The 13,358-nt window shown below is 40.2% G+C and overlaps 1 long non-coding RNA gene across 1 annotated transcript; it reads left to right on the forward strand.

Moving 5' to 3' along the window:
• The first annotated feature begins 4,645 nt into the window (after positions 1 to 4,645).
• Positions 4,646 to 13,050, forward strand: LOC147361965 (uncharacterized). Its single transcript, XR_015138413.1, has 5 exons — positions 4,646 to 5,304; positions 8,945 to 9,049; positions 9,797 to 9,877; positions 10,459 to 10,583; positions 11,529 to 13,050. It is a non-coding gene; the product is annotated as an uncharacterized LOC147361965 (long non-coding RNA).
• Positions 13,051 to 13,358: the final 308 nt, after the last annotated feature.

Raw genomic sequence — 13,358 nt, forward strand, 5'->3', positions numbered from 1 at the left:
ACTCGCTCCTCCCCTAGCCCCCATCGCTCTCTCCCCCGCCCCAAAGTTGTCGAGAGCTGTCGTCTTTGTGTGTGTGTGTGTGAGAGAGAGAGAGTGAATGAGTGAGAGTGAGAGAGAGAGACATTTCTTATGCCTCGCACGGTGTGACCTCTCTCTGTGCGTGGAACCCCTGGAATGGCCAGGAGGCCTGGGTTAGACCAGCGAGGTCGATTATCTTGAACCTAAGTTCTGCTAGAGGAAACTCAAACCCGGTGAAAGGCAGAGGGAGCTGGACGTAGAGAGACAGGGTAGGAGTTTTCCAGGCATGGCGAAGCCAGAGACGAGTCTCATCCCTCTGTAAGTGGCTCCTTGGTGGCTGTTCTCAAGGCTCTTGATGCTGCTTTGAAGACATACGTTAGAATTTCTGCTCCACTTCCATAACCCTAATTCTAGAGATGGGCTTTGTTGCTGAGCAGGGCCAGTATCTGGACTCCTGTTCTCAGCAATATTTCCACTCTTCCCCCTCAGACCAATCCATCAACTCATTCTGAAAGCATTTGTTAAAGGCTTCCTGTGTGCCTGGCAGTGTGCTCAATGCTAGATGCATACAAAGATGTCAGAAACAAATCCCTAGCTTCCTCTCCCACCTCTGTCCCCACCCACTTTAAAGTGGTAAGGCAGCTGAGAATTAGGAAAGTTTGAAATCTTAATAGCCAATGAAACTGCTTACCTTATTAACATCCTTGCAGAGAGGCACTGGGCTTGAGAATTTCAGTTTAATGTTCTTTCTGCCCATTGCAATTTGAAGATTAATCTGACATGCTTGCTCAAGGGACTAAAATATTAAAAGCTTGGAACACTGGTTTATTGAGGTTTTTATCTCAAAGGTTTCAAACAGTTTGGTGTAAGGAAATAGGAGTTTAAAAATTCAAGCTCAATATGTTGATATCAGATAGCTTTTGCCTCTGACATTATGGAAAAGCTTCATTTACTGGAAGCTACCCAGATTCTGGAATTCACCACCACTGAAGCATCTAATTCTACTTCATTTCTCCAAGAATGAGCAAAATTTCATTATGGGATTTTTTACTCTGGCAGTTTTTCAAATACTTTCTCTCCTCCCTGCTCTTTTGCCTGTTTAATGGAAATTGCGTAGAATAAGGAACTGGTTGGATTTGAAATGAAAGCACAAGTCTCCTTCCTTTGCATATTTTAAGGTCCTTTAAGTTTTCAAGATTTCTAATTGTGTAGTGTTTTAGATCCTGCCCCTGTATTTTAGCTTGCAGCAGTTTTTCAGTTGATAATGACTGCCAAACTTCCTACCAAAGGAGGCTATTGTTTCAGTGAGAGACAGTCTCTGCTACATTTCATCACAAATTATACTTTTTGTATTTATACCTTTATGTAGTAACTCCTGAATGACCCCAGAGAGTTTACTAGTGTGAATCTCAGCTTCCATTTCACTTAAACTAGAGACTAATTATCACATAGACCTAGCTAGTGATTCTTCAGTAGAGATGGGCATTATTTTCTATCAATGTCCATAAAACCTTTAGTGAATAGATGAAGCTTTTGGAGCAATTAGAGACTATGAAATTTAAGAATACTTGGATTTTTGCTTAGTGATGACATGCTGCTGCTACTGCAGATCCTGCATAGGTTACAGCAGCGAGGTCTTACTTCTACAGGAAGTACTCACTATTTCAAGGGCTTCCCTGGTGGCTCAGATGGTAGAGGAAATACCATCTTTCTGCTGGGTAATGGAGGAGAATGCCACCTTGGCTATTTGAACATAGGGTTTCTATTGCACAGTCAAATGTTTGTCTTTGTTTAATGATAGATTCTTTTCTCTCAGAATCAGAAGTTTTCAGATAAACCTGCACTGGTTTGCTTGTTTAAAAAAAAATCTCTAATAATGTTTTTTGGGGGGGCACCATTTTTATAATCTTTCTTCCTCTTCATCCTCACCCCCTCTCCCTTTTCCTGTTATTCTCAATTACTTTTCTCCTCTGGATGCTGTAGGGAGGAATAGCTGTAGTGTATGTAAAGGACCCTGCATCAAAAGTGATAGGGAAAAAGTTGAAGAGATGTTCAGCTGCATCTTCCTCACACAGAAGATCGAATTAGTTGTCTGTCATTAGAGTATCTGTGTACGGCGTTCTACAGTCAACTAGATTAGCCTGGATAATGGAGGGTACATTTCCACAATGCAAAATGGCAGATAATCTATTGCTACATAATGGGAACAAGGTTCTACTTCAAATAGGGCTGACTCTGAGCAAAATCAAGAAGTAGATCACGTTGACTTTGGTGCCCTAGTCTCTTTGCTTTGGGTTCCTCCTCTGTACCCCCTCTCCATTGCTCACAGGGATCAATGTCCTTGTGGGTCGTGGAATACCTGTAAGAGTGAGGATTCTGGAGTCAGGTCATGTGGCTCTTGTGCTTATTAGCTGTGTAAATTAGTAAGTTGCTCTTTCTGAGCCTCAGATTCTTCATCTTATATGTGGATAATAATTGGTACTTAACCTCTTGAGGTCTTATGAGAACTAAAAGAGCAAATGCATGTAAAATGCTTCACATAGTGTTGTCGTAATATCTGTGCATAGTATAATATATTGATACATAGCACCCAATACTTGCCGCTGCTGCTGCTGCTAAGTTGCTTCAGTCGTGTCCGACTCTGTGCGACCCCATAGACGCCAGCTCACCAGGCTCCCCTGTCCCTGGGATTCTCCAGGCAAGAACACTGGAGTGGGTTGCCATTTCCCTCTCCAACGCGTGAAAGTGAAAAGTGAAAGTGAAGTTGCTCAGTCATGTCGGACTCTCAGCGACCCCATGGACTGCAGCCCGCCAGGCTCCTCCATCCATGGGATTTTCCAGGCAAGAGTACTGGAGTCAATACTTGGTATGGAGATATATAGTAATATTTAAATATTAGTTGCTAATTGTAATAGCAGTATTTGCCCTAATCAAGGTCTTCTTCCACAAAAGGGTGTGAGGTCATCCTCAAGCAGCTTGATGCAAATGGGCCACCTTAATTTATAGAGATGCCATCTTATGATTATTTGTGTGGAGACAAAATCCTAAGTTCAGAACACTGATCAATAAATTGAAAATTATGAACGTTTGGGCAGCAGTCGTTGCAGAGTGCAGGCTGGGAAACAGGGACGGGAAAGCACACCGTGTAACTGAGTGGTTTCTGTGGGTGACAAAGACAAACTGGAATGCTGAGCGAGCAGTTGGGAACAGCTGGGACCAAAGGCCAAAGCGGGAAGCCAACTCCGGAAGGAGATTCTTGGCAGAGTGGAAGGAGCCATCCTGTGTGTTTTAAGGGGCCAGAAAGGAGCAAGGCTCTGGGGCTGGCAGTTTAGGTCCAGTACAGAGGGCATTTCTGAGCATAGGAATCGGTTAGAATAAGACAGGAAGGTAATAGGAAGATGGCTTGTCTAAATGACCTCTTTTATCGTATTAGTGATGATTTCTTCCCTTTTTCTTTCTTTTCTCTATTATTTCTTTAGTAGGTTATTGTTTCTCATCTTTATGCTTCCTTCATTATCTCAGTATGTTTCCCATTTTTGTCTGCCTGCCTAAGTCTTTAGAAGTCTCTTCATTACCTTTGGTGGAGTATGGATAAACTCCTAATATTTTATGGCTAAAAAAGACTGAAGAGATCATCTGGTTCCATAATTTGTGTGGTCAATGGGTTATCTAATACTAAGAAGATGTGAAATACATCTAAGGTTTCCACAGGGAACTCATGTCTTCATTTTGATCATTTATATTCAATGTTTTGCCCACCGTTTCTTCTGTTCACTTTAACAAGTATAGTGGAGGGTGTCTTAGGCACCTACTATGTACCAGGCCCTGTGATAGGCCTCAGAATATAGTTTGAGCAAATAGTGTCAGCCCTATGAACTTAGGTGTTTAGGCAAGATAGACCTTGATCTTCTTCAGTAAGTGAGTATTGCTCTCATTCTTAAAATTATGATGGAAGGAGACTCCATCCATCCCTTTTGTAGGGTGGGATGGCAAATTTTTTCTGACCACATTTTGTTGGTCCTGTTAGACTGCTTGCAAGGTTATGAATGTTGTCTTCAATAGGACCCTCTGTGTTGCAGATGATACAAACTTGACTCAAACTCAGTTCAGACAAAGGGGAAATTCTGGCTTAATAACCAGAACACAGGAAAGACAGAGGTACACCCTGTCTTTCATATTGGACCCTTTTCCACATCCCTTTTCATATTGGACTCAATATAGCAAAATGGCTTATTCCATGAAATGAGTAAATGGCTATTGAATCTAATAGATCTGGGGCTAAGAGGAAAGCAAGCCTTCTCTGAGTTCCAATTGGAAACCTTGGGGAATGACTCTGATTGGTCCAGCTTGGAACTTATGACTATTCTTTCAGCCAATCAGTGTGGCCAGGGAGATGAGGTTCTCTGACCCAATTTGTGTCACATGAATGGTGGTGGTGGAGGTGGCGGGGTGTGTGTGTGTGTGTGCGCACGTGTGTGTGTATTACAAGAAGGGGAGCTAGCATAAATACAGCTTCTGGGAAGATCATTGGGTTCTGGATAGTCATTGTGATTGTGTCAGTTATGCTTGTAAATAAATGAGAAATAACCTTCAGATCTCTTTTAAAAATTCTTTAAGAAAAATTTTGAGTCATGCTACAATTCCAGTTTATTTGCAGCATCTGGAAACCATGTCATAGGAGGAATAATTGAAGGAGCTGGTAATATTTAATATGGAGGTGGGAAAAATAGGAGAGACATAAGGATTGCTTTCAAATACTCTAAGAAGGAAGATATGGAAAGTGTAGGAGATTTGGTCTGTGTTTCGCCAAAGGATGAGATTAGGATAAGGAAGAGAGAACTGAGAGGACAAGGATTTCAACTCAGAGTAAGAAAGAACTTCGTAAAGCGTGTAACTGTCTACAAGAGAAGGAACTCTTTTTGTGAAGTGGTGTGCTCCCCAGCAGTGAACATTTTAGCTAATTAACCACTGATGTTGGAAAGGAATTTCTTCCTGGGGAAGGGTTTAACCTGTGTGGCCTTTTATTTGAAGGTTCTGTGTTCTAAGCTGAGTTCAGAGCATCTTTCGCCTCTCCTTTCTTGCCTTGTACAGAGAAAACAAACACACAGGCACAAAAGGATTCTCAGTGGACTAGTCAGTTCTTGAAGATTTGTAAACATTTCTACCAAGGAAACTTTTAGTACAGCATGATTTGATGGTATAGACTATTTTACATATTCAGTGCCAAAAGCAATAAATAGGTCCTGTATATGAGGATGTCTGCTTCTTAATAATAAGTATAAAAAGGTAAGATGAGAAAATATAACACAACTTGGCACGTAAAGCCATAACTGCTTTGAAAGATCATCTGGTTATTGCTTTTCCTTTAGACAGCAGTCTAAAATACACAGGAAGCAGCAGAGCTCTGTTTCAAAGGCTATCTAGAATATTATGGCCCATACTGCTTTCTAAGGGATAATCTTTTTGATGTCTCTTCTAATTAGAAATGTTGAACTGCAAAGAAGGTTAATTTTCACCATCAGGTTTGTGTGCAGTATAAAACCAAGGAGATAAGTGATTGTTCTGTCTATATGCCATATCCACTTATATGTTCATTACAGGGTCTCTTAAAGTATGGCTTCTGGTTCAAACCTCTGATATTTGCTATAAATCAGAAGGAAGTTGAATTAAACTCATTCAGTTCTTTTTTTTTTTTTTTGAGTTGTGAAGATAAAACTGGAAATGGTAAATGCTAAGATATGGCTTATTCTACATTTTCCTTGCTGGTTGGTTACCTTGGGATTTTTGAAAGGGTTGAATTTAGAGAAATATAAATGTTTGTGTAATAATTGGAAGCTAAGTAAATTTAGCCACTAGCGACGTGGATTTGCCTAATCTTAGACTGTTATAGTATTATTCCCCAAAGCTAATTATTACCGTCTCATTTTGACTAAGGACAATCAGAAGCTTATGCCATTTGAAAGTTATTTATGCTTGATAATGAATTAAACAGGTTTAATTGAGACTGGCAAATCCTAATGTGATTTTAAGAGTCATGAAATAAATTATTGGGCCAAGGAATAGGTTTAGTATGAAAACAAGTAAATGGGGAACCCAAATTAATATTTTGTATTAATCAATTATCTTATTTTCGAGTTTGTTAAATTATGGATATTATGGATAAATTCCTGTTGATTTTAATTGGCTAATAGAACTTTGTTTTAATTATAGCTAAGCATTTAAATATGTGTTGGGAAGTGTACCAAATACTTGTTAACCTAGAGAGTGTTATTTGTTTGTATCTTCCTCTAGCAAATGCAGTAAAACATATGTAAAGTTCCCAGCACAGAGACTGACCTATAGAAGTTCAATGTTAGCTAAACATATACTCTATGTTCTAGATTACTTTTAAAAAATATCAGCATAACTTGACAAGACTTTGGTTCTTTGAAAGTTGGGATTATCAAACATTTGGCGTCCTGCCTCTCTTATTTTATGTCATGCAAATTTGAACTGTTAATAGTTGCCTTTCATAATTAGCAAGATGTCAATTCCTCTTATTTGCCAGAAGAGTTGTCTAAGTATTCAGCCCAGGGCTTATTAGAACATTCTAGGGGGTCTCTCCCCTTAATATGCCACAGATCAGAAATTCATTTGGGTACAGACAGATGGTCTTGCCTCTTGGGAAGGTTAACCTCATCGTTCCTTCTCACTGTAGGAAAAGAATGTGCCGAAACCAAGAGCATGAGAACTCTGATGTAGGATGGGTGGAGGAGAAAAGTACCAATAATGTAGACTCTGAATTATTCCTGGTTAAAGCCAGATGGTCGAGGTGGTTGTGGTTAGCGATAGTCATCTTGGAGAGCAATGGAAGGAGACCTTGAATTAGGAAAAAAGTCCTCAGCAGAAATTGGAGAAAATCCGTGAAAAATACACTGCTGCTGCTGCTGCTAAGTCACTTCAGTCGTGTCTGACTCTGTGTGACCCCATAGAATGGCAGCCCACCAGGCTCCCCTGTCCCTGGGATTCTCCAGGCAAGAACACTGGAGTGGGTTGCCATTTCCTTCTCCAATGCATGAAAGGAAAAGTGAAAGTGAAGTTGCTCAGTCATGTTTGACTCTTAGCGACCCCATTGGACTGCAGCCTACCAGGCTCCTCCGTCCATGGGATTTTCCAGGGGAGAGTACTGGAGTGGGTTGCCATTGCCTTCTCCAGAAAAATACACTAGCCTCTGAATATTCCTGAAAATCATGCTGATGCCCAGCTTGTGAATGCAATTAGGGTCATGTGTAGAGTAGGGGCTGTGAAGTCAAATTAGCTCAATTTTAACCGGGTTCAACCACTTGCTGTCACGTAATCCTGAAGAAGTCAGTCACCTGCTCTGGAAAATGGGAGGAATAATAATGATATTATCTCACGGTGAGTGCTAAGAATGCGTGTGGCATTCTTCAGACAGCCTGGCACAGAAAAAGTCTCTTTTTAAAAAATTTTCTCAAACATCTGTGCTGTTCTGTGTAAAAATAAAATGATAGGTAAACCTGTATGTTGTGTTTTGAATCTGCAACTTTTCATCCTCAACGATGCAAAAATGAACTTGCAAGGTATGATGCAAGAGAAAAGCCATAAATGCTAAAAGTAAGTGTTAATTCTCTGGATACCATGGGCATGCAGTGGGTAGTTAATGCTGTGCTTAGAGACTTTCATCCTTTCTTTTCTTCAGCATATCATTTTATTTTTTATGGGATATTAATGAAATAGCAACAAAAATGTTTAAACACATACGATTAAATTCATAAATGAAGCAATCCTGCGGTGAAATTGAATTAGTTGCCCGTGGGCACATAAATATTTGTAGTTCATTGCTATTGTTAATATAGCACCATGCTTTTATTGGTAAGTACGGGGTCATTTATTGTCAGAAGCTTGCCTTTAATACCACATGTTCATGGTTGCCTCTGCATTCTAGTTTCTTTACAAACAAAGGAGGGTAGAAAAGCTAACCACCTTGATGGCCTCCATATCCATCTATTATGTTTTACAGAGTATTTCTTCCAAAGAATTCAAGATTGTGGATGTAAGACTGTAAACCTGGATGGCAGCTTGCGTATTTTGTGGGCTCTAGTTAGAAACTTGCAGAATTGTATAGATTTACTTAAATTGAAAACATAGACCCAGAAGAAAGAGTAACCATAACTTTAAACATCAGTATGTGGTAGCTTGGCCTGTGTGTGGAAATCTGCAGGTAGGACCCATATAACACAGTAAAGAACAAGGTGACATGTCAAGGAAGAGAGAACAGACAGTGATAATGCAGAGTGTAAATTAGAAGGATGCTGCAGAGGAGGGTGAGGAGAGAAGGACAAAAGTAGTCAAGGCGAAGTTTGAAATCCTTAAAGAACTGAATCAGAAAGATGGTGATATTGAGAGTAGAGGTCAGAGATGCATCTTGTATGCAATGATTTGTCTCATCAGTACATTTACGGGGAGCATTAATAAGCACCTATATAAGAGGCCATCTGACTTGCAGCCTGGTGTATTTGAATGCTGCTGCTGTACTTGTATTTACTTACACATTCTTTTTCTGTATCAGGTTGCTGTCTCAAACATGGGTAGCTGTATTGTAGGTCCTGGCAGCAAACAGGCACCCTTTCTGATTGCCAAGGGACTATTAACAGAGGTAGGGATTGAGGAACGGTACAAACATTGGACATAAGGTTCATTGTAAGTAATAACAAGGAAAGCAGTTAACCGCCCTGGGCGTGAAGTAGCAGAGTTGGGCAGGCAGTGTCAACACTCCATGTCTACAGGTGTCTTACAAGAAGAGGTACAGTCTCAGCCCTTCAGGAAGGGCTGCCTGCCGGCATATTGAGCTGAGGCAGAAAGGAGGGGGTGGGGAGGAAATACCTTGTCTCCTTCCCCTCCCACCTGTCCTCCCATTGTCTTCCAGTGGCTGGATTTACCTGGCAGCTAAAGTACACGTGTGATTCTCATTCCACATGCTTCACCAGGCAGAGAAGGGTGGAGAATGGATTTGGGGTTGCCGAGGTAGCAGGTATGAACATGGACAGTAACTTGCACAGTGACTTAAAATAGTTGGAAATTTCTTCTGATTCATTTTATGAATGCCCCGTTCAATCCTACACATGAGACTGAGAACAAGTACCCTTTCCTTTAGAACCTGTAGCACATGTTTTCTATACGGACCGTTAGTCTCCAGCCCAAAGGATGGCGGAAGAAGCAAAGAAAGCTCAGAGCTGTCTGTGGAGCTGTCACCATAACAAGTGACTTTTCACTGAGTAATAAAAACAATTCTGAATTCGGGTGTTTTGTCCCCCTGGTGCCCCAGAATTGACTGGCAATCATGAAATATTTGAGCAGTTAGATCTGTATTTTGATGTAGATCCAGATAATATACATTTTAAATTATATCTCCGTGTGGTACTTTATACATTTGAAGTTACATAACAATACTGGTTAAGACACTACAAAATAATTTGCAGAACTGGCTCCAGTTTATGAGATGAGATGCTTTCTGCTGCTTAGATTTTCTTCTAAGAACATTAAGCACATTAAAAATAGTATTAATGTGGCTTTAAGTCTCTGAAGGTAACAGGTGAGGGAGGAAAAAAATTATATCACACTTGAAACTATTCTAATGTTTTCAGTTTTAATTTTAAAAGGCTTTTGAAACACTATTTCCATCTTTATTTGAGGGGGATAGGATGTGCTTGGGGCTTCCCTGGTGGCTCAGTGGTAAAGAATCCACCTGCTAAGCAGGAGGCATGGGTTCAATTCTTAGGTTGGGAAGATCCTTTGGAGAAGGAAATTGCAACCCAATCCAGTATTCTTGCCTGAGACAACCCATGGACAGAAGAACCTGGTAAGTACAGTCCATGGGGTCGCAAAGAGTCAGACAGGATTTGGCGACTAAACAATAGCAACAAGGATATACTTGAAAGTAAATATTCATGAAACTCTGTTTAAAAACATTATGAACCTGGAATCTCCTAATATTATATGTGGGCTTCCCTGGTAGCTCAGTTGGTAAAGAAGCCACCTGCAATGCAGGAGACCCTGGTTCAATACCTGGGTTGGAAAGATCTGCTAGAGAAGGGGTAGGCTACCCACTCCAGTATTCTTGGGCTTCCCTGGTAGCTCAGCTGGTAAAGAATCCGCCTGCAATGTGGGAGACTTGGGTTCGATCCCTGGGTTGGGAAAATCCCCTGGAGAAGGGAACGGCTACTGAAAAATAGTGAAATGAAGTTGGTATCTGAGAAAACTCAGTAAAGATAAAGAAAAAGAAATCATCAGTTCCCTGCTTGAGTTTACAGAGTCATAAAGCCATGAGCAAAATGCTGTTCAACATTTGAATTTGTAGATGACAAAAGCCATTTTTAGTACAATATCTGTACCTAGAGCATGGATTGAGATTGGTGTTAAGTTCATTTCTCTGATCTGTAGGGTGGATTTTGTGTTGCTGGGAGCACCATCCGCTGTGAGGAACACACCAACCTCCATCCTCTTTCACGGCCCTTCTTATGCACAATACATTTTTGTCGTTCTCTGGGACAGCATTTTATGACAAGGTTAGAGTCAGCAATGCTCTGTAAATGCAAGGATCATCTTCAGGCCCGTACATCTGTATGAAAGTGACTTGCCCTGAAAAAATGGGCTTAGGGCATTATTTTCTCCTGGCTTTGAAAGCCATTAGCAGTAAGGAACCTGCATGCTGTTCAACTGGATTTAAGTCCAGTCAACTGAAGGATTCTGGGAGAAGTTTCAGAGAAATTTTTCTTTGGCACATAGCTTCACTAAATTTATCATTGTGCCTTCTATATAAGATGAAAGAGGTAGATTAATGGATTGTTCTATTTCTAATATTTCTATTTATAAACATGCTATTAATACTTTTCTTGATAAATGAATATCAAAAGCATTATGTATAAAAACGTCTGGCAACACAAGGGAACTTAACAACGTTGGAAGTGTCAAATTTATTACCTGATGCATTTTTAGTCTGAAAATATTTGTCAACTATCCTGATCCATTCTTTGTCTTTTAAATTCATACTTAAGGCTACAATCCACTACGGTAGATAAATTTCTTTGCTTTGAAAGTTTTATTCTCCTAGTTCCTTATGTGTGCTATAAGGAATAATTAATGTAATGAAAAAATCAATATCGTGTATAAATTATTTAGGCTTTACTATCATTGTAATTTTCTCTTCAACACCTATTGATCAGCAACAATTCATTTGTTAATTTCTTCCTAATAGGATATTCATTGTATTAGGTCTGTAGTAGTGCTGTTCCTGCACTTTCGCAAATAAGTCATGAATTACTAATGATACACGGGACAGGTTAACTTGCTAGTGAGTGCTGTGAGGTAGAAAACAGTTGAGGGCAGTCATCTGAGACGCTGTCCTATAGAAACTCTGTGTAGCCAGACAATTGCTGATAGCTAAATGAGCAGACTCTTGCAAGACATTCATTTGTACTTCCAAACTTAATGTGAACCTATTTTTTTTCCAGGTAAAGAAAGGCCTTTACCTGGCTGATTCTGTCTCAACAGCAGCATTTCCTAGATCCAGTAAAGCCAAGAGGCAAAGAACATCAGTTCTGAAGCCCAGATTTGGGTTTAGGCCCTGATTCTACCCACCAGGGCTTCCCTGGTGGCTCAGCCTTAACGAATATGCCTGCCAATGCAGGAGAAACAAGATACACGGGTTCCATCCTTGGGTCAGTAAGATCCCCTGGAGTAGAAAATGGCAAACCTCTCCAGTACTCTTGCCTGGAAAATTCCATGGACAGAGGAACCTGGCAAGCTACAGTCCCATGGGGTTGCAAAGAGTCAGACATTACTGAGCAACTGAGTACACAGCACACTCAGACCTGATCCTACCACGAATTACTATGTGAATTAGCTCACATTCACACACTCAATCTGTAAAACAGTGATGAAAACCTTCCTACCTGGTGTTAGTGTGGGTTTGCAACCTGGGGGACTTGCCAGGTGAAATCTGAAGGTGGCATCACACATGGCGAGCAGGGAGAGACTGAGGAAGAGGCAGATCACTCCGGGGTAGGTGGCAGGTGTAATAAGCAAGGAAGGTCACACGTGAGGTTTGTCTTTAGTGGTAACAAGATAGGTAGACCTCTGTGCCCACCTACTGGAATCTTTATATAGAGGTTTTTTTTTTTTTTAATCGTATTTTGCTTTATTTAATTATTTATTTTTTTAAATTTTATTTTATTTTTAAACTTTGCCAAATATCGAAATTTTATATAGAGTTTATATAGAGGTTTTAGTGAGGTTCATGCACAGAGGCTGTCCAGAGTAGGCTGGCCATCCTACTCTCTTGAGACTGTGTCTTTGAAACAGCTTGGAGGGTGGGAACAGTGGATGGCACTTCCATTTCAAGGACCAGGGAATGGGAGAGGAGCCTCTGATTGCTTGGGTCCAGCTCTTGGGTCATCCTCTAGATGACACCCTCCAATGATTAATGATGATGAGCAAATGAGTGAAGGCACACAAACACTCACGTGTGCATATGTTACTTTTGTAATTCAGTTTTTATCTCCATGGTTCTCTTCTTTGGGGGAATATAATAGTGTCCTAAATGTGTTGGTTATTAAATGCCATTTTGACTGTTGTCCATTGGATTATTTCAAGAGAGTGGACAAAATTCTGAGACCTTTTGGAAACCCAGTGAGATTCAAGTCCAAGAAGTCAAACTGTCCACAAACTGTCTTCATGGCAAAGAGAACATTTGCATCAGTGAATCTGGACCAGGAAAGCAAAGTGGTATCCTGTAAAAAGCTCTACAGTTGGGATCAGGCAACCAGAGTTTGAATCTAGACTTCCTCATTGATCTGCTGTTTATTGTTTGGCCTTCCTGACAAAATTTAAGTTTCCTGAAGATGGTGACTGTTTTGTTTCCTTCTGCATCCTCAGTGCCTAGACTAGTGCTGGTACATTATGGCTGTCAAGTAAATGACTGAATAAAATGAAAACAAGCATAAATAAATTTGCAGGTTTATTGGACAATTTGGATAAGGCTGTATATCCTGTCTTCTTTTTTAAGAGTTGTTGTGGATTAAGGAAATGACTCTGAAGGCACTTCATAAAGTATAAAGTACTATACAAATTTAAATTTATATTGACAGTGAGAATCCATTTGATATAGAATGGAGAAGGAAGGAAAGTTGGATTTTGGAAGTGTGCTGCATATATAATTCAGCTTTTATAGAGAGCTTCAAAAATTGGGAATGACAAAGATGCAGTTGAAAAATATGCAAAATACACATTCAGCTCAATAACTTGTTGAAGTAATGAGCACTTTCTTTTAAAACAGGACATAA

Source organism: Bos grunniens, chromosome 12 (assembly GCF_055505025.1).
Source record: "Bos grunniens cultivar Pamir isolate PY7600 chromosome 12, Bosgru_T2T1.0, whole genome shotgun sequence".
Classification (NCBI taxonomy): Eukaryota; Metazoa; Chordata; class Mammalia; order Artiodactyla; family Bovidae; genus Bos; species Bos grunniens.